Here is a 22,395-nt window from a genome sequence, read left to right on the forward strand (position 1 = left end):
AATCGTCTCTGGATCATCTTGAATGCGTTTGCATCCAAGAACTCTGAACTCTTTACGTCTCCAACTCTTTCAAAGCTCCACTCATCTCATCTCGTCTCGTCTCGACACGACAACAGAACTTTTTAGACGACACTTCTCTTAGAGAACTGGGAAGTTGCCACATTTAAATGGGTTCGACTTCCGGTTCATTTGAGAGCTTTCTGATTCGTGGATGGACCAGAACAGAGGCGTGGTTTGTGATGTAAGGTGTTATGGAAAGTCAAGGACAGAGATTAAGTTTGTTTAAAACAGACAGAAAGATTGTTGGAGAACTTCAGACTTCGTGGAGTCTCTCCTCCTAGTATCTGCTGTGAAAGTTAAACATGACATTTCTTTTCAGTAAACCTTTTAGTTGACCGAGCCTCGAACTTTAACACACTTACAAATTTGCTCATTGAAGACAGAAAAATCAAGAAATGCATATTAACCTGATTTCTTCTTTGCATGAGGAATAAAATCATTACTTACTGTTTATGTAAATAAAAATGAGTAGTTCTCTTCAACCTGTAAACATTGTTTGAACTAACACAATTTGATTATTAAAACATTTGTAAAATAGTAATGATCATAGAGAATTGTCATTTCTACTTGATTAATTCAAGAAAGAAAGTCTCAGGATGGGTCAAACTGTATTTCTGGATGCAGATCAATGAAATGACAGTTTCTGTCCCACAAGGTTCTTAAGGTCAAGGGTTTTGACCTTAGGCTTAGTTTGACATCAGGTTAAGTTCACTACAAACATATGACTCTAGTGCGCCTTCTAGATTATTCCAACAGTTATATCTCAAGGATACATCATCCAATATGTACCAGAATTATTGTACCTGATCAGTGAGTACTAATAAGCCTGGTATCCACAGGTCTGGTTCTTGTTGTAGCCTGTTGTGTCCGGTTCTGGTGGGACCTCTATTTTTCTGTCTCCACATTGCCTATAGTTCCCGTTTAGTGGGCGGATTGTTCACCTCTAGTGGGCGGATTATTAATATCAACGCACCTTACCAGCTGGTGGCGGTAGTGCTACATTAAGCTCTTTTCTAAGCACCACTAACATGTATTAGAAGAAGAAGAGCCGGAAAACAACACACAACCAAAATGGATGACCTCGTTGCTTTTTTTTTTTTTGCCCGTTCTGGTCGCTGTCCCGCAAGATGGAGAGCAGGGCCGAGGTGTCAGAGATGCTATGATGGAGTACCTCATGAGCTGTAACTTATCCTAATTCCACCCCTTAATCTTTTTTTACCTCCCCAGCCTTCCTTAGATACAAGTGAACGTTAAAGTGTTGATTTGAAAATAAACATGGATTAATAATTATTCTTGTTTTTTTTTTTTTAATGTACAGACATGCCTTATTACCAGGTTTGTGTAAAAATGGCAAAACAAACACTGCTGCTGTGCTTCTATCACATATGCTGCGTTTTTTAGCGGCTGTAGTTTTAGCAAATCTTTATACTCTTTAATTTTTGTTTTTAACAAAGAACCAAAACCTACAACAAGAACTTTATATTTGTTTATGCATATATACATTAATCTATTTTAATATTTATATATATATATATATATATATATGTCTTCAGCCAGAGACTTCTTCAGATCCCTTGTAAGACAGACTGCTACAAGCGATCCTTCCTGCCCACAGCCATCAGCATCTAGAACAACTCTTTAATGAAACCAGGATGATGAGTTACAACATTTAATTTCCCTCTGGGATTAATAAAGTCTTTTTATAATTTGATTTGTATACATGTATGTATGTATGTATATATATGTATATATTACGTACATTACATAATAACCTACATTTGATTTGATATTTAACAACTCTTTCAGAGCTTATGCTTACCACGCAGCTCTTTAAATTAAGGTGTCGCAAATTATCTTCATGATTGAAGTGCTGTTTAGCAATATTAAGTTAGTGCTCCTTTTTACCACAGTGAAAGTCGTGGAGAGAATTTTTGACCTTGGGCGAAAAAGATGCAGAAGCTGCTGGATCCACAGGATGGACATCATGGCCGAGGTGTTTGACATGCAATGACTGAAAACCTCCTGAATGAGGATGATTGTAAACGTAGATTACACAAGTCCTACACATTTTTAACTCCACTGCAATGTTCATTTACAACACATGGACATTCTGTATTATGGTTACGTTTTTCAGTACTCATTACAGATAAAACCAAAAAAATACATAAATAAAAAAACTGGACTTTATTTGTAACTGAAGATGTATCACTTCTCATCCGAGGCTCTTTCTCAATTTAATGAAAAAAGGAATATGGGATTAAAGTTATAAAGCTGTGGTGTGCCGTAAGCTTGTATTATGGAGACTGGCGCATGCAGATCAATCTCCAGCAAGCTTACAGAACACCACAGCTTTATAACTTTAATCCCATATTCCTTTTTTCATTGAATTGTGAGTGTTCCTCGGATGATTAGCGAAACGTCTTCAGTTTTAAAAAAAGTCCTGTGGTTTTGTTTTTATCTTTTTTGGGGGGGATTTGCCGTGTCAAGGATAACTGAGAATCTTCACCAGCATTGTTACAGGTAAAAAACAATTACTTCACTTATCTACATTATTGACGTAAAAGAACACTGTAAGCACTTCACTTTTGATGATCAGATGGAAGCTCAAGACTTGAAAATGTTTCTTTTATTAGAAATAAAGACCTGTACAAAAAAAAATAATTATACACTAATTATATATGCAAACTTAACAAGCTACTTGTTTGGCTATTTGTGGGCTTACCTTGCAGGATCTACATTTCTATATATCAACTATGATCTACTCTAAATATTTTTAAACATGTCTGTTTGCCATGGAACGGGCAATGGATTCCAGCACCCCAAGGAGTGCCTGATTGAAAGCAGCACTCTGTTCAGCCTCCTGCCTTCGCTGTGCTGCTTTCTCTCTGCGAAGATCTGCTTCCTCTCTCCTCAAGGCCATCTCCTCCCTCCTAATTGATTTCTCCTGCTTCCTCGCTGCTGCAGCTTGGCGTTGCCTCTCCGCAGCTTCTTCTTGCCTTGCTTTTTTGGCATCCTCACAAATAAAATGGAAGTGTTCCTCTCTCTGCTTCCGGTTCATCTCTTCTTGTTCTGTATGCACAGAAACAAAGCTCTCTGCTGCACTTGTTGATCTGCGCTTTCTATGGCCTATGAATAACACACAAGAAAATGGCTGTTAGATGATGAAGTACAGGTAGTTTTTAAATAAATTATTTACATTAAAGTTCCTGCTAATTTCAAAAGGTGTTTGTTCACAAGATCAGAAATGATTCTATTCATAAAGCAGTCTAGTACTTTAATGATAGTAAGCAGGTGGGCATAAATAAACTACATGTAGTCATTTACAACGGTTGTGCTAATTTAGAAAAAGAACAGAGCATCATTAATCTTAACAAAAATCACTACACCCTGTATAATTTCAATAATAAACTTCATAAATGAAAGTTTAAGTAATAAATGAATAATTCAATTTAACATTTATACATTACAACTGAATAAACAAGTAGTTTGAATACATGCAAGGTGTTTTACAACAAAAACAAAACAACATTCATATCAACATGATCAATGTCATGTTAAACACGATTGTTGCTTCTTACCTAGTAATGGGTGCTATTTGGTGCCGCTCTGCTATGTGTTGCCCAGTGGCGTAGATGTACTCGGTCACGTAGATGTACTTGGAGCTGGTGTGGTCGGGGAAGGGTCAGAAGCGGGGAGGATTGGACAGTCAAAAGCAGAATCTGGCGAACCTTCATCTTCAGTGGGACTTTCTACATCAAAATAAGAGTGGAAAAACAGCAACAAAGTACAGTTAGCAATGATGCTAACTAATGACGACTTAACCATGTCAGCCTCGTTTGTTCAGAGTACTTTCAGAAAACGCAAAGAAACGGTTGCATGAGGAAAAGGAAATATGCTTAAAGTAAATAAAATACACTCACCATCAACTATAGATTCCAGAAGTGCAGTGGCCGTGTCTAGGCCACTCTCCCTCCCTTTGTTGGCTGGGCGTTTGCCGTAAATGGCATCCATTTGTACAAACCACTTCCAGTTTCTTCTGTTTGCTCCACTCCTACCGTTGTGGTCCTTAATCGTTTTGGAATCGCTTTTTAGTTTTTTAAGCTTTCCTCTTTGCTTTGGTGTGCGATGGAAGCCCTGCACCGCCATCTGCGCAGACACCTCTTGAAAAATCTTTTCATTTCATTTCGCTCCATCTAGCTCGCTCTGCACTTGTTCATCGGCCAGCAAACAGAGAAATGCCTGAACTTCAGCATTCGACCACGGTTGTGTCATGATTATTTGTTTTACCTTATAAAATATTCCAAAATAAGCTCCTCCGATTTCTTGTTGTCTGTTATGGTGGGTGAAAAAGAAAATGGCGGATCGGAATTTCTGGTGGAAGACTGAATCTCCGCCCTCCACCAAGGAATACACCCCCTGACCAATCAGTGACCTACAGTGCGCTGATGTCACATCTAGACCCTACAAGAACCAGAACTGGGACCTCAGAGAATTAGGTCCCAAAAATGGGGTGGGTTCCACCGCTAAAGGCATTGTGGATAAAACACGCAATCGGCCATAACTAGTTACATAGGAGTACCAAAGGGCCCTGTGGATAAGGGGCTATAGACACATTGGTATTCTTCTTTAACATTTGACTCAAGTGTGCCCCCTAGATTCTTGCAACAGTTATATCTCTGTGATACATCATCCAATCTGCACCAGATTTTTGGTGCTTGATTAGTGAGCACTTCTAGACACATTGGTATTGGTCTTTTACTTTTGACTCAAATGCGCCCCCTAGATCATTCAAATTGTTATATCTCAATGATATATTATCTGATCTGTACCAGATTTTTGGTGCATCATTATTGAGCACTTCTAGACACATTGATATTGTTGTTTAACTTTGGACTAAAGTGCGCTCTCTAGATTCTTCCAACAGTTATATCTCAGTAATACATCATATGATCTGGACCAGATTTTTTGTGCGTCATTAGTGAGCACTTATACACACATTGGTATTGTTGTTTTACTTTTGACTCAAATGTGCCCCCTACATTTTTCAAACTGTTATATCTCAGTGATACATCATCTGGTCTGTACCAGATTTTTGGTGCATCATTAGTGAGCACTTATACACACATTGGTGTTGGTGTTTAACTTTTGACTCCAGTGTGCCCCCTAGATTATTCCAACATCTTCACCAGCATCTCAGTGAAATATCATCTAATATGTACCAGATTTTTTTTGTGTGTGATCATTGATCACTTATAGACACATTAGTATTGTTCTTTAACATTTGACTCCATTGCTCCCATAGATCATTCTAACAGTTATATCTCAGTGATACATCATCCGATCGGAACCAGATTTTTTGTGCTTAATCAGTGAGCAAGTCTAGACACACCGATACTGTGGTTTAACATATAACTCGAGTGCCCCTAGATTATTTAATCAATTATAGCTCAGTGAATTATCATCCAATATGTACCAGATTTATTGTGCTTGATCAGTGATCACTTATAGACACATTGGTATTGTTCTTTAACATTTGATTCCATTGCGCCCCCTATATTATTCCAACAGTTATATCTCAGTAACACATCAGCCGATCTGAACCAGATTTTTGTGCATAGACACACTGGTATTGTTGATTCATAACTTATCTTAAGCCCTGCCCACTCAGAGAAAAAAACTGATGATTATTGGATGACTCTTCCAGCTTGGCACTGTGTAAGACTTGGGACTGAAACCATACTCGTTAACTGTTGATTACCACATATGACATGTTGAAAAGCCTAAAGGAAGTCCTTTACATTTGTGACAAAACAGGAAGTGACAATAACTCTTGTCTGGAAGGTCAGATTTGAGCCAAACTTGTAAGGCTTGAAGCCAGAGGCATACTGATATGGGCGGGAGGTGATTGCAAAGTTCTGCCATATGCGCACCCTGGTGGACGCGTGCGGGAATGGCATGAGAGCGTTTGTAACGGCGACTGGGAGGCGTTGCTGGAGCTCCCGTGGTCGCGGACGAAGTCAAAAGTTTGGCGAATGTGCACCCCGGTGAACGGGCGTTGGACAGGCGCCTGAGCATTTGCGATGGCGACTGGTCGGAGTCGCTCGAGCTCCCGCGGTCGCTGTAAGGCTAGAGCGGCGCTTTGCTGCGTGTGCCTTCAATGCTGCTTCCAGCTTTAATTGTCTTTGCACCAGCTCTCCAGGTGTTCCACCTCCTGCCTGTAGCTGGACTTGTTTGTGATGCATCCCACTACCACTGTGTCATCTGCAAACTTTACAATTTGACAGCCTGGATGGGTAGCTGCACAATCATACATGAGCAGAGTAATGGTGGAGAAGAAGTTGTGGATCCTCACTAACTGTGGTGTGTTCGTTAATAAATCTAATACCCAGTTGCAAATGCATGGGCTTAGTCCTAATGTGAATAGTTTGTCCATCAGGTTTTGGGGGATTATGGTGTTGAAGGCGGATGTGAAGTCCACAAAGAGCATATGGACGTATGAGTCCTTCTGCTCCAGGTGGGTGAGAGCAGTGTGGACCACAAAGGAGATGGTGTCCTCTATTGATTGGTTCTCATGGTATGCATACTGATGAGGGTCCTCGTTGATGTTGATGGTTGTTTTGATGTGGATCGTGACCAGTTTTTCGAAGCATTTAGCAACTATCGGGGTGAGGGCCATTGGCCGATAGTGATTCAGACCAGTCACTGTAGAGCTTTTTGGGACTGGGATGATGGTGGCAGTCTTCAGGCAGGTGGGAACTGTCTCCAGGGTAAGTGAGGTGTTAAAGATGTCAGCCAGCACCTCACAGAGCTGATCAGTACATTCTTTCAACACTTTTCCGGGGATGTTGTCTGGGCCAGTTGCCTTGTGTGGATTAATTCTCCTGAAAGTACTCTTACTTCTGCTGAGGTCACACTAAGATGCTGTATAAATCCGGTGGTGAGGTGAGTCTGGTGCTGGGTGGTCTGTTCGGGTCTTCAAAGCGTGCATAGAACTTGTTGAGGGCATCATGCAGAGATGGGTCTTTGGGACATTGTTTGCTCCTTCCTTTATAATCTGTTATGCACATAATGCCCCTCCACACGGTCCGGGGGTCTTGTGAGGTGAATTGACCCTCGATCCTCTGTGCATATGTGGCCTTGGCTGCCTTAATACCAGCAACCATACTGCTTTCTGAGCTATGACTGATGGAATATATTTTGAGTTTCATATTTAATTAATCTATGCCAGAATGTATGTGCTGTGACCGACATTTGTGTTAGGAAGAGACACAGTCAGATCCAATTCTAATATTGCTATTTATTGAACGAGGCTGGCGTCACACGTCATGTTACACTATAAAATACTGAATGTACTAAATAATAACATTTTAACAATAATAAGCAGTATTTATGTTAGTGTGAGAGATATATAATGAAGTTATCAGAGCTAAATGAAGCTTTCTGAAATCAAGTTATAAATGGTAAATGGACTGTTCTTATATAGCACCTTTCTATCTTATTTCAAGATACTCATATGTGCCTCATTTACCCATTCATACAGCACTCTACTGTAGTATGTCAGGACAGCTGTTGCTGGTGACATCCTATTAATTAATTATTCTAAAGGCTAGTTCAAGCACAAAGAATATTAATTGTTTAATTAACAACGGATTCTTTCTTTTTTTGAGTTAAATTTCTGCCATGTGACCAAGATAACTTGAGAGTGGAGTGTATAATTAGTGACATGAGACGTCATTTATCTTTGACCCATCAGAATAAATGCGGTCATTTATTTAACAGAATCATTAAAATTAACATCAAAACATGTACACTTGATTGGCTGATCTATTTCTGATTAATAAACTTAGCAAGTTCAAATAACAAGACAACAGAGGATTACTGATTGAGAATAATTCATCTCTGAAGGCATTTAGCTTGATTTACTGGCGAAGAGGTTTAAAGAGGAGATTTAGAGGTTTTAAAGAGGAGAGCTTTAGATGTATGGAGGAAAGTATGTTGACCAGGAATGGCACCCTTCATCCGACCCCAGCTCAGCCCCGGTACACTCGGTGCGTGACGACTCGTGACGACTCGTTACTTGAGCAGAAGATAAATCGGCTCCGGAACAGAGGTCCATTTCCACGCTACTTTTCAGCGTCTCCGGTCAGAGTGGCTGAGAATCGTCCGAAGTAGTGTCTAGGTACTCCGTTCAACGGAATAAGCTTCCTTAGAAGTTGAGAGCATTTAATGCTCGAGGTGAGATCACAGCGAGGCGTGCTGTGACTCCGCTGAAATGGACGGACGCTTGGCTCATGGTCCAAAATCCATCAGCTATTTAGTTCAGCTGTAAGACTTCAGCAAGACTGTAGTCCCAGTAAGAACTTGAAAGTTCCAGTAAGTGTTGACTTTTAAAGGGTATCCACTTCCTGTTACTTGGTACTTCCTGTTTGGTTAACACAACCAGCAGGGGTGGAGTTTTAGTGATGTCAGAGGGTTATTAGAAGTCACAGACAGCAGACACGTTTTTAAGAACGGTTAGTAACAGACAGGAAAATATTTTGAAGCAGTGAGAGACTCGCAGGCGCCAGTTCTTATTTACTGTCTGAGAGTTTTAAAACAAGGCACTTTGTTCTCATAACTTGTTCTCTGACTTTTGACAGACATTACAACTCCACTCCTCATTCAGACAGAAGTGTAAAATGCACAATTACGTTGTAAATAGACATTTAACTTGTATGATCTAAGTCTAATGAGATTTAAAAATCATTAATACTGTTTCACAGTTGATTTAAATGAGTAGTTTACTTCAACATTAGAAATGGCATGAACTAAACACACTTTTGATTATCAAGATATTGTAAAATAGTAATGATAATATATAAAAAAAATAGAAGAGTGTTCTTTCAATTGATTAATTCAGGATACAATTAAATAGTCTCTTGATGAGATTTTTTGTTCTGGATTCAAATCAATGAAACAAGGTCTTCAGAGACAGATTGATGTAGGAGGTCTAGTTCACTACACTACTAAATCGCTACAAAGCTAATTGAACAAATCATTCTAATGAGACGAATCAGTGCTTTTAGATCACATTCATACACTGATGGGACACACATCAGAGGCTATGAGGGGTTCGTTGTCTTGCCCAGGGACACTTCGGCATGTGACTGCTGGTGGATTCGAACCCCCAACTCTCGCATTGGAGGACGACTGCTCTAACCACTCAGCCACAGCCGCCCCCAATGTTATGTGATTTAAACAATGCGAAACATGTTGCATGTTATTAAAATTTAATGTGCGGTGAAGTCAAAGGTTCAGCGAATGCGCACCCACATGAACGGGCGCGGGACGGGCGTCAGAGCATGAAGACATCAGGTTTAATATTTATTTATTCAACACCACAAACTGTATGTCACACAAACACAGATAATTAAACTGAACACACTATTAAAAACACTATTAAAAATCGGGGAAACTAAACAACCACTGGCCAAAAGGATGGCCCAGCACAGAAGAGCAACACCATCAGGCCAGGAATCTGCGGTCTACACTCATCTCCAGGCAAGCGGTCACTCTTTCAGGGATGAAGATGTGCACATCCTGGATAGAGAGGAACAATGGTTTGAGAGAGGAGTAAAGGAGGCTATCTTTGTGAAAAGAAATCGCCCATCATTAAACGGGGTGGAGGCCTACGTGTTCAATTACCCCCCTCTTACAATGCTGTTATTGCTAGTATCACTCAGCCTCCTGGGAATATTAAACAGCCATCAGTGTGCTAATGATCCATTGTTAGGCCGATGGTCCTTCTTGATCATGTGAGCAGCTGGTTTTGGCCGTCAGCAGCAAAACTGGTTGATCCAATCTGAGAAGGTACTATTTATAAAACTGAGCTGAATACAGCACCTCAGACAGAGGAAGTCTTTTGAATGAAAGACAAAACTTTTCTACATTTTTTGTTGTTGTTTTGCTTTGTTTTGTTTTTTGAATGTCCAGAGGACCAGATATAACTTTTTTAGATTTTTCTACCTGGATTATTGAGCATGCATCAGGATACTATTAAAAACACTTTAACTGAACTGTAAACTACATTATTGAATTGAACTCTATTGTCATCCTGGATACTGTCGACATGTTGTTTATCTGGCTTCTGTCACTCCTTTGATTAATGTAACTTAAAACATTGAATGGATTGAAAAAAGAATTAGAAAAAAAGAATTGAGGGGAATTTTAAATAAATAGTTCATTCAACATCTCTCTTCGATGTCCTTCTGCACCGCACCTGGGCCAAGGCTCGTTCGGAACCGGTCCTTCTGGTGGGAGGGCAGCTTCTCCCCACAGGAAAAATAAAAATAAAAACTCAGTTGGTTTTTGTGTAATCGCAGTATACACAAGCTAACGTTATTAAGAACATTGATTTACCTGTTTTAAATCAGCTACTGATTATCACGGAGTAAAGTCCAACATTGTCGATTCGGTTCTGGTCCGTTCAGCGACTGGTGTGGAGCTGTTAGATGAAGCGGTCCTGCTTGGTGTCAAATCTGTCGACTCTTATCCAAAATCCAGCCAAAATCCAGCTTTAACTTGTTGTTAAGAAATTGCTAGCTGAGCTTTTAGCCCAGAGGAAAGTCCTTACAGGGAGCAGGCCAAGGCAGCACACATGCGCATTAGGTGAATGTACAAAATTCACAGCTCCAACTAATGACCCGGCATGGTAACTACAGTGGATTTATGGGGGCTGGGGGGATTCCTACAAATACATGTAAACACAAAATTTGTCAGTGTCAACGTGGAACTTTTCCTCTAATTAACATACGAAAAAAACTGTTTCCCCCCACCGTGTTCGTGTAAATTGGGCCTTAGTGCGAGCAGTTGCTGACCCGGGGGTTGATCATAAACATATATACATTTTAGGATGCTTGAAAGAATTGGAGCGCTACATCTGTGGCTGTGGCTCAGTGGTTAGAGCAGTTCTCCTCCAATATAAGAGTTGGGGGTTTGATTCCACCAGCAGTCACATGCCGAAGTGTGCATGGGCAAGACACTAAACCCCTAAATGCCTCTGATGTGTGTCTCATCGGTGTATGAATGTGATAAAAGCACTGATTATTCTTTGTATAGCTATAGTAGAGTGCTGTATGAATGAGTAAATGAGGACACATATTTTAAAGCGCATTGAGTATCTTGATCAGATAGAAAAGTGCTATATAAGTGCAGTCCATTTGCCATTTACATTTGTAGCAGCTTAGCTTAGCAGTAACTGTGATGCTGTAAGATGCTGCAAGTGTAAGTGACACTGTATGTTAAGGTGTATTAAAGCTGAAATGTCTTTAAAACCCCACACTTTATTGCTTTGTGAGAAACATCATTTAGATGAGTAGTGTTGAACACAAGTAAAAAAGTTTAGTGGTGATGTTTTTTATTTCTCTATAATCACAAATAGTGCCGATCTGAGGCTGTGTGTTAAAGTGCATTAAAGTTAAAATGACTCACAGCTGAATTTACACAAACTTGGTGAGAAACATGCTTTTAATTGAATTAAAGTAAGGAAATCTAGATGAAATGTTGCTTTTATGTACACTGGTGTACACCTTTTTGCGTATGCGCGCGCATGCACACCCCCCCCCCCACACACACACACACATTATAGATGCTTGTGGTGCCCTTGGATTCAACCATCATCTAAATTTGAGTCTACATATACATTTTAGTTTATTTTATATTGAATCAATGTTAGGAATCAATATTGATTCAGCTATCATCTAAATGGTAATCTACATGTACATTTGTGTTGATTTTATATTAAATCAAAGTTAAGGAATCAATATTGATTCATGTACATGTAGTGAGCTAGGGTCGGTTAGCTTCAGTAAGCTTCACTACAATCAATATTTAATGACGGGTTCTCTCTTTTTCGAGCTACTTGACAGATATGTGACAGAGATACTGTGTGGGAGATGGTCTAAAAACCAGTGACATGAGACGTTAATTTTCTTTGACCCATCAAAATGAATGTGGTCATTTATTAACAGAATCAAAATTTAACATCAACATTGTACACTTGATTATTCTGATTGAACGCAATAATACAGCTTAATTAATGAGCTTTACAATGAGAAATCATACGGCCATGATTTCTCACTTGCAACTGAAATACAACAGACATTTCTGAAAATATCTGGATTAATTACTGGCAAGATAGAAGAGTTTTAAAGATGGGGAATGAAGGAGTTTAAATGGAGAGGAAAGATGGATGAGGGGAAGTGTGTTGACGAAGAACGACACCCTCCATCCGAACCCAGCTCAACCTCGGTGCACTGGTAGTGAAGCAGCTCGTTACCTTTGCAGAAGATAGTTCAGCTCCGGTACGGAGTTCCATTTCAATGCTACCTTTCAGTGTCTCCTTAAGATGGCTGAGAATCGTCCGAAGTAGTGACGGTACTCCGTTCAACAACACGCACACCTCACGGGTAGACTCACATGAGCTGTGAGTCCGTCAGAGGTTCCACTCAGATCCCAACTAGACTCGGAAGAACTCCCAACTAACTCCAGCACTTCAGAACTTTTTCTGTTCGGTTCTGCTCTCAGAACTGCCTGGAACTAGGAAGTGTCGACATTTAAAGAGTTCTGTTTCTGGTTCATTTGAGAAGTCCTGATTGGTTGAAAGAACCAACAGGGGTGTGGTTTTAGTGACGTAAGAGGTTACTACAAGTCAGAAAAGCAGTGAGATGTTTTTGGAACAGACAGAGAAATGTTTTTGGAACAGACAGAGAAATGTTTAGGCGAGATGACAGACCACAGGTGCCAGCTTCTTATTTCTGTCTGATAGGTTTAAAAACATGACAGTTCGTTCCAGTAAACTTGTTTGCGGCTGTCTCCGACTTTTGACCGACATCACTCCTTCTCATTTCAGACAGAAGATCAAAAAATGCATAATTACTCTGTAACAGACATTAACTTGATTTCTACTTTGAATGAGGATTAACAATCATTAATACTGTTTCACAGTTGATTTAAAATGAGTAGTTCACTTCAACATTTAAAATTATTTGAACTAAACACACTTTTGGATTATCAAGACATTTGTAAAAATAGTAATGACAATAAAAAAGAGAGTGTTCTTTCAATTGATTAGTGCAGGACACACTTAGAAAGTCTCTGGATGAGCTTAATTTGTATTTCTGGACTCAAATCAATGAAATAACAGTTCCTGTCCCATGAAGGTCCTCAGGGTCAGGCTTTGACCTTAGGCTTAGTTCACTACATACATTTGACATTAAAATATTCAACTTTTCTAAAGCATTTAGTATGTGAAGCCCGTTGGAGAAGTTTAGTTTTTCACCAGAGTTTCTGCAGATAGGTCTACATCATAACATACCATTACACGTTTCTTCATTTATTACTGGTGTTAAACACACAATATTGTTGGCAGACAATGCACTTTGTAGGTTAGAAGTAAGATTTTGAATACAATTCTGACAGGGAGCTAATGGAGAGAAGGTGAAACTGGAGAAATGTGATCTCTCCTAACTCCAGATAGACAAAGTTCTGGAAATGACGGAGATGGATAAACTTCAGGTCCACAGAGTTCTGGACCCCTACACGTGAATATAGCTGAGGGATTTCAGGTCAGACAACTTTTTGGTTCAAGTGGACCAACACGTGGCATGATGGACTTACTGCAGTTTGAGTGGGTTTGAAGGGTGCTCCAGCACCCCGGAGATGACAGAACAGTCCATCTGCTCTCATGCTGAACAAAAGATGAATGCAGAACCATTGGGCAGAAACAGACAATCCACATCAAAGCACAGAGCAAGCTACCAGATCGTCCGCTCATTTTGAGATGCATGATTCTGGCTCGGTTCAGATCAATAGGGTTTTGTTCCAGGTGAAAAACGTGCTTGGGTAAAGCCCTCCGTGGGTTTAGGATCTCTCCAAACCGATCTCAATGAAGAAAAACAGACGAGACCAGCAGTGTAAGTCAGAAGAGATCCTTCAGCTGACCAACTCCAAACCAGTGGTCCCGTTTGAATCCAGTTAATACAGATGAGTGCAGATGAAAGATAGAAGATTAGAAGAACTCCAATGAAGATGCCAATCTTTCGAGCAGCGCCTCCAGAAATGAGAGGCTTTCTTGCAGTCGAGCAGAGATCAGGCTGACCACAGAGACTGGTACCATCCTTGGTTGGATTCTGGTCTGAATCCCTTCAACTCCCCCTGCAGCCAACAGCAAGATACCCACGGAGTGAGCCGGTCCTTTGGTGAGCAGCGATCAGCCTAACCACTGAGGCTGGTACTGTCCTTCGTTTAGTTCTGGTTTGGCTCCGATCAGCTCCCCACAGCCGACAGCAAGACGCCCACAAAGAGAGCCAGTCCTACGGAAAGCCAAAATGAAACCAAACAGTCCCGGTCAATCCAAGCAATCCAACGAGATCCAGTTGAAAAATCCAGTAATTAACATAAAATTGCAACAAAAACCAATAAAACACAATCAACTGGCTACTTGAAAACTATGCACTGCACCCGTATCCAGATCTAGGTCTGGTCAGACTGAAGGGACTAGTGAGGTCTATGAGGATCCACAACTTCTCCTCCTCCACCATAATCCTCAAGCCCCCAGTATACTCCCACGTACATCCATATGCGGAGGTACTCACGTATGTACGCGGAGGTACGAGCGTACCCCCCTAGGGCATGTCTGCCAGCGCTCATTTTTTTTCTCCGACCTGTCAATCATTCAAGTAGGCGAGTCATCAAATGACCAATCAGCGAACTCAATATGTCCCAAGGTAAACGCCCCTTGTCTGTGAAGGTGCTCCACAGCTGCTCAGGGTGTACGCTCGAGTATGAAGTCTGAACCCTCTGCGTACAGTACACGCGTACGTACGCGTGAACGGACATACACAGGAGTATACTGGGGGCTTCAGTACTGGCTCCCCTCAAGGCTGTGTGTTGAGCCCCTTCCTGTTCACTCTGCTCACATATGACTGCACACCTACCAATCTAGGATGTCATATTGTAAAGTTTGCAGACAATACAGAAGTGGTTGGATGCATCACAAACAATGACTCCGGCTACAGGCAAGAGATGGAACACCTGGAGAGCTGGTGCAGGAAGAACAACCTTCACATTAATGTGAAGACAAAGGAGATGATTGTGGATTTCAGAAGGAGCATCCACCCTCCTAAACATAGCAGGATCTGCTGTGGAAGTTGTTTCCCATTTCAAGTACTTGGGTGTGCACCTGAATGACAACCTCTGCTGGGGCAAAAACACTACCAGTTTGATCAAGAAAGCACATCAGCGACTCTACTTTCTCAGGCGGCTGAGGCAAGCTGGACTGTAAAGCTCAATCTTCATCTCCTTCTAGAGGTGTGCGGTGGAGAGCATCCTGTGCTCCAGGATCAACGTGTGTCACAGGAGCTGCACAGCTGGAGAAAGAAAAGCTCTGCAGAGTGGTAAAGGCTAAACAGAAGTCTGTTGGAGTCATCCTCCTCACCATCACTGACACCTACACTTCCAGATGCAGGAAGAGGACCACCTGCATCATGAAGGACCCCGCTCGCCCATAACGTATATAGCACATACACTACATGAACACACACACACACACACACACACACACATATATATATATATATATACACACCCACACATATATAATATATATACACACACACACATATATATATATATATATATATATATATAGTTACATTTAATGTAACACTAGTAGTATTTTTGAATTGGGGAAAATCTCACAGCATCCTTCCTCCTCTGGCCTCCGAGTCTCTGTCACATAAAACAGCTGTAGACGCGTCACTAAAACCTGATGTGTGTTTGGCCTGATTTTGTCCTCTTCAGCTTCCTGAATCATTAGCTTCATCCAAACCATCAACATGTCTGCTACATTAAAAACTAACAAAACATAAAATAAGTAACTAAGTCTAATCAGTGGTCAGAGAGGGATGGACTAAATAACAGCACATATATACTAATCATAGCAGCACAAGAACAGCAGAGGCCAGGTTCTACCAGACCAAACAGGACCCAAGATGTCCCTGAGACAGTCCTGCCCATAAGATCAGGATGTACCGTAAGACCCTCAGATCCAGGCAGGCAGAACATACAAGGAATGCCATAACCAAGTGGCTGGAATACCTGCTTTACACTTACGGGCCCTTTCTATTAATTCCTATATGGCACGGTTCGACTCAGTTCGGCAAGGTTCCAAGGCTTTTCCACTAGCAATTATTTGTGGAACCAGACCCGTTTTCAGTACTTTCTTCGCTTTGGTACCATCCCTACTGTTATGGCTTAAAACATGACATCAGAACACTAACGGTCATTGATTGGGTAGGGGGTGGAGTCACTGATTGTTTGTGAAACTTTTCACACCATCCACCATTTGCAATAACTCGAACTCTGAGGTGCGACTGGACATGTTTTGCAGATTTTAAAAACAATTAAAGCTGCAAGCAGCATTGAAGGTCTTCGCAGCGAATCGCCGCTCCGGCCTTATGGCGACCACGGTAGCTCGGGCGACTCCAACCAGTCGCCATCGTGAATGCTCTGGCACCCGTCCCGTGCCCGTTCACTGGGGTGCACATTCGCCGAACTTTTGACTTCACCCGCGACTGTGGGAACTCCAGTAACGCCTCCCAGTCGCCATTACGAACGCTCTCATGCCATTCTCGCACGTGTCCACCAGGGTGCACATATGCCGAAACTTTGCAATCACCTCCTGCCCATATCAGTATGAGTCTGGCTTCAAGCCTTACAAGTTTGGCTAAAATCTGACCTTCCAGACTTGAGTAATTGTCACTTCCTATTTTGTCACGAATATAAAGGACTTCCTTTAGGCTTTTCAACATGTCATATGTGGTAATCAACAGTTAGCAAATACTGTTTCAGTCCCAAATCTTACGTAGTGCCAAGCTGGAAGAGTCATCCAATAATCATCAGTTTTTTCTCTGAGTGGGCCGGGCTTAAGATAAGTCATGAATCAACAATACCAGTGTGTCTATGCACAAAAAATCTGGTTCAGATCGGATCATGTGTCACTGAGATATAACTGTTAGAATAATCTAGTGGGCGCAATGGAGTCAAATGTTAAAGAACAATACCAATGTGTCTTAAGTGATCACTGATCACGCGCAATAAATCTGGTACATATTGGATGATAAATCACTGAGCTCTAACTGATTAAATAATCTAGGGGGCACTCTTGAGTCATATGTTAAACCACAGTATAAGTGTGTCTAGACTTGCTCACTGATTATGCACAACAAATCTGGTCCTGATCAGATGATGTATCACTGAGATGTAACTGTTGGAATAATCTAGGGGTTGCACTGGAGTCAAAAGTTAAACAACACCACCAATGTGTCTAGAAGTGTTCACTAATGACACACCAAATATCTGGTCCAGATCAGATTATTTATCACTGAGATATAACAGTTTGAATAATGTAGGGGCACACTTGAGTCAAAAGTAAAACAACAATATCAATGTGTGTATAAGTGCTCACTAATGACGCACCAAAAATCTGGTCCAGATCATATGGTGTATTACTGGGATATAACTGTTGGAAGAATCTAGGGGGCGTATTTGAGTTCAAAGTTAAACAATATCAATGTGTCTAGAAGTGCTCAATAATGATGCACCAAAAATCTGGTGCAGGTCGGATAATATACAAAGTATCATTGAGATATAACAGTTTGAATAATCTAGGGGGTGCACTTGATCAAATGTTAAAGAACAATACCAATGTGTCTAGACATGCTCACAGATGACGCACCAAAAATCTGGTGCAGATCAGATGATGTATCACTGAGATGTAACTGTTTGAAAAATGTAGGGGGCACACTGGAGTCAAAAGTAAAAGAACAATACCAATGTGTCTAGAAGTGCTCACTAATCAAGCACCAAAAATCTGGTGCAGATCGGATGATGCTTCACTGAGCTATAACAGTTTGAATAATATAGGGGCGCACTAGAGTCAAAAGTAAAACAACAATACCAATGTATCTAGAAGTGCTCACTAATGACACACCAAAAATCTGGTGCAGATCATATGATGCATCACAGAGATATAACAGTTGCAAGAATCTAGGGGGCACACTTGGTTCAATTGTTAGTGAAAAATACCAATGTGTCTACTAATACTCACTGACCAGGCACTATAAATCTAGTACAGATCAGATGATGTATCCTTGAGATATAACTGTTAGAATAAAAGGGTGCACACTAAAGTCATATGTTAAACAACAATACCAATGTGTCTAGAAGTGCTCACTAATCAAGCACCAAAAATCTGGTGCAGATCGGATGATGCTTCACTGAGATATAACAGTTTGAATAATATAGGGGCGCACTAGAGTCAAAAGTAAAACAACAATATCAATGTGTCTAGAAGTGCTCACTGATCATGCACAATAAATCTGGTGCAGATCGGATGATGTATCACTGAGTTATAACTGTAAGAATATTGTAGATGGCGCTATGGAGGCAATTGACCACTTATCATGGATACCTGTTCAAGGGGTGGATAATGAGTGATCAAAGTGATTTTGGTTCACCTCGGCTGAAATCTGTGTATTTTAGAGCCAAACATATTGCAACAGTGTCACTTCTTGATTCTCCATGCCACCACGCCCACATCCTCCAGAAAAAACGGTTTGCACTTTAAATCAAGTCAGACCATCTTATCTGTCTTCTAACACAGGATCATCCTGATTAGGTCAATGGTGTCAAAGAGGGAGCATTCCAAGTAAAAAAAGAGACTTCCTGTTCTGAGTGGGTTGGGCTTTGATGACGTCAAATTATGATGACAGTGGATCGTCGGACATCCAACAGGGATGAGTCATGCCAAGTTTGGTGCATTTCGATCTTTCAATGTGAAAGTTATAGCGTTTGAAAATTTATAGCGTGAAGTGGAAATTTGAGGCCTGGCCACGCCCCTTTAACCTAAACGAAACCGAAAGCTTTTGATAACTTTTACTCCCCCATGTCTTAAGGGCATATTAACCAAGTATAAAGACAATCACTCAAATCCCTAGGAGGAGTTCGTTGAAATTCGCCATTGGAAACGCCCAAAAATGACCCTTTGACCCAAAATGGCTGACTTCCTGTTGGCTTAGGACCGGGGTTCCAAGAGACTTCTTCATAGGTCCTGAGACGATGTTCACTGAGTTTCAGAATTATCGGTCAAAAAATGGCTAGGGCTGAGGTTTTGAAATATTCTAGGGGGCGCTGTGGAGGCTATTGGCCAATTATCATGGCTTCCTGTTCAATGGGTGGATAATGATCGATCATACTGATTTTGGTGCACCTCAGTTCAAATCTGTGGAATTTAGAGCCAAACGTATGGCGACGGCGTTGCAGCTTACTTCGCCACGTCGCGACGCCCACATGCTCCACCCCAAACTGTCAGTGTTGGAAACCAAGTTATACCAACATGTCTTCGGTCACTGGACACAATATCATGCTAATCAGGTGACAGGGGTCAGATAGGGACCGTTCAACATAAAACTTTACACTTCCTGTTGTCAGGGGGTGTGGCTTAAGTGATGTCATGATTTGACCATTCATTCTTGCAGGGGACCGGATGTGGATCAATCACTGAAGTTTTGATGTCTCAGACAGTTTCTGTGTAGGAGCTATTAGCGTTTCGTTTTTCATGGCGACATGTCAAACTTTCAGGTCTGGCCCTGCCCCTTCAGCATGCCTCGAAACAAACTGTTTAGATAACTTTGCGTCCCCCATGCCTTTTGACCAAAATGACCAAGTTTGAAACCGATTGAGCAAAATCCCTAGGAGGAGTTTGTTCAAATGCGGAGGATGTAAATCGCCAAAAAGTGTGAAAATTGGGCTGGCATTCCAAAATGGCCACCTTCCTGTTTATCGTACAACGTTGTTGCCAGAGGATTTTCTGTGCATCTTGGGGAATTGGACAAGCGTACCAAATTTCATGTTTCTACGACAAACTAAGGTTAATGTAGAGGGTATTTTGAAATTTTCTAGATGGCGCTCTTGATCTGTTTCTGTTGCAATTTTTGCCACGCCCTTAAAATATGTAATTTTTCACCAGTCCTGATGCGTCCGCCATTTTTGGTGACTTTTGGGATATGTTAAGGCCCCCAAAACGTCAATTCATTTGACGGAAGAAATTGCAGCTCGTGCCTGAACAGAGCGATTACAATCGGCCTTCGCAGCGCTTCGCTGCTCGGTCCTAATAATGACAACACCGTGGTCTAATGCAGAAGTGCAAGCGATGTGTTTGTTGGCCAATGACAAAATTCAGAGCAATCTAGATAGAGCGACTCGCGACGAAAAGTGTTTCAAGAGGTGTCGGAGCTGATGGCTTCTCATGGCTACCAGTGAACACTGAAGCATTGCTGGGAGACGCTAAACCTCGCCTTGAATCAATGATGGATGATGGTGAGTGTTTTCTAACTTTAGGCTTATTTTAAGTTTCTCATCTCATCGGTTTAGAGTATATTTTAAACATACAAAAGAGACTGATGTCATTGCCCCTGAATGTAAATAGTACAGCTAATTAACATCACTGCTAACTGTGCTCTATTCCTGTTTTCACACTATTTTGATCTGCTGTTACATGTTGTTGCGTGTGTTCTGAAGTTGTGCATTTCTTATATTTCAGAGTGTCTCCTGGCATGTGACGGTCCGTCTCAAAGCTCCTTGGCTTCTGCCCCTGCTCCATTCGCCACAGATCTCTGTTGCACCATGCATTTTTGTACATTTGTTACTTTTCAATAAAAAATAGTGTTTCTTATGTGCTTGCATCATGATTTGCAGTGTTAAGAGCCTAGGAAGGAAGCCAGCAGACTCGTAAAGACATTCTTATTAGATTTGTTAGATTTGAAACGTCATAACAATTACCGGTAGATATTTCATAGTTTCAGATACTAAGACATGATTATGAGCTAAATCCAGATTTGATCCAATCTGTGGGTGTGTGACAGTAATAATCTGACATGAATGATGTTTTATTTGGACAAATTCTGAAGCTTCCAGGTTAACCCTTCTTTTGTCCGCTAACTTTATGACCATTCATGACCCTTAGGGAAAATCAATCGCCTTATAAAAAACTGTTTATTTTATTTCATTTACAAAATAAAACAACTAGTCAGTCTTTTAGAGCTAACTCGGTCTGAAAACATCAAATTTGAATTACTTGGTATTTTAACTCTTCAGGCCATTTTATTATTATTATTATTTCATCCATCCATCCATCCATCCATCCATCCATCCATCCATCCACAGTGTTTGGTAAAGTCCATAGTGCAAGTTAAGTTGAGCTTTAATAACTCTTAAGAAAAGATTGCCAGAATCTGTTCACCTGTTATTAAATTAGTCTTATTTTTTGTTTGTTCCAGGATTATTATTTTTTCATTCATTTCAGGCTTCAGAGAAACAATTGCTTAATAGTTCATAACTGTACTTCACAACATCATTCCAGTGAAATTGTGACAGCTTGTAGAGATTCATAGGGAGCAAAAATATACACATTTTTATGAATTCAGCACAAAACTTTATGATTTAAGGCCAAATTTAAACAGAATGTTTTCAAATCTACAGTTGCTTGTAAAATCTTAAGTTTCTTATGATGCTTCTCATTACATAACAAAAGTCAAGACATTTTTCATACATCTTTATTGTCAACATGTACTGTATACTGAAACGATACATCGATGGGTTTAGGGTACCAGAAACCTGAACCAGGAACAATAACATCCCACCACTGCCAGGCTCTGTTAAGCACCTAGATTGTAGGTCTGCTGCTATTTTTTTTTTCTGGAGATTAGCATATCTGTATCTATCTGTCTAGCATATGTATTACTAAACAGTATTTAATTGACATTTACATACTTTTACGCTCGACTTTTTTCATATTATAGTCCACTATAGCAGAGTAGCATTAGCTTACCGTCTCGCGTTGTCTAGCTCGCATCATTATGGCTTCCCACACTCCTGTACTTCTCCAGAATCTTTTGAGCCACAGACTGAGCAGAATGTTCAACAAAGCTACTATATCCTCCATTTTGTTGCGTATCTTTTCAGAGTCTTCTTCTAATATGTTTAATGGTAGCTAGCAAATAGCTTAATTGAGCACTACCACCACCAGCTGGTAAGGCGCGTAGCATCAATTTTTGGACTGAACTTGCCCACTAGAACCATTACTGAAAGTGTAAAGGAAAACCAGCTGTACAGGTGCTAATGGAAAAGGGGCATTATTTAATGCGTCTTTGTGCCCCCCCCCCACCCCCCCCTACAGCCACCTCCTCCCCCCCCCCCCCGCCCCCCCCGCGCGCGTGCGGTTGTGCTTTATCGTTG

At 40.9% G+C, this 22,395-nt stretch overlaps 1 protein-coding gene across 1 annotated transcript in view; it reads left to right on the plus strand.

The window, feature by feature from the left end:
• Positions 1-22,395, plus strand: part of acox3 (acyl-CoA oxidase 3, pristanoyl) — a gene marked incomplete in the record, with an annotated part of 494,152 nt that overhangs the window by 218,288 nt on the left and 253,469 nt on the right.

The sequence above is a fragment of the Nematolebias whitei genome, chromosome 1 (genome assembly GCF_014905685.2).
Source record: "Nematolebias whitei isolate Nwh7 chromosome 1, NemWhi1, whole genome shotgun sequence".
NCBI classification, from domain to species: Eukaryota; Metazoa; Chordata; class Actinopteri; order Cyprinodontiformes; family Rivulidae; genus Nematolebias; species Nematolebias whitei.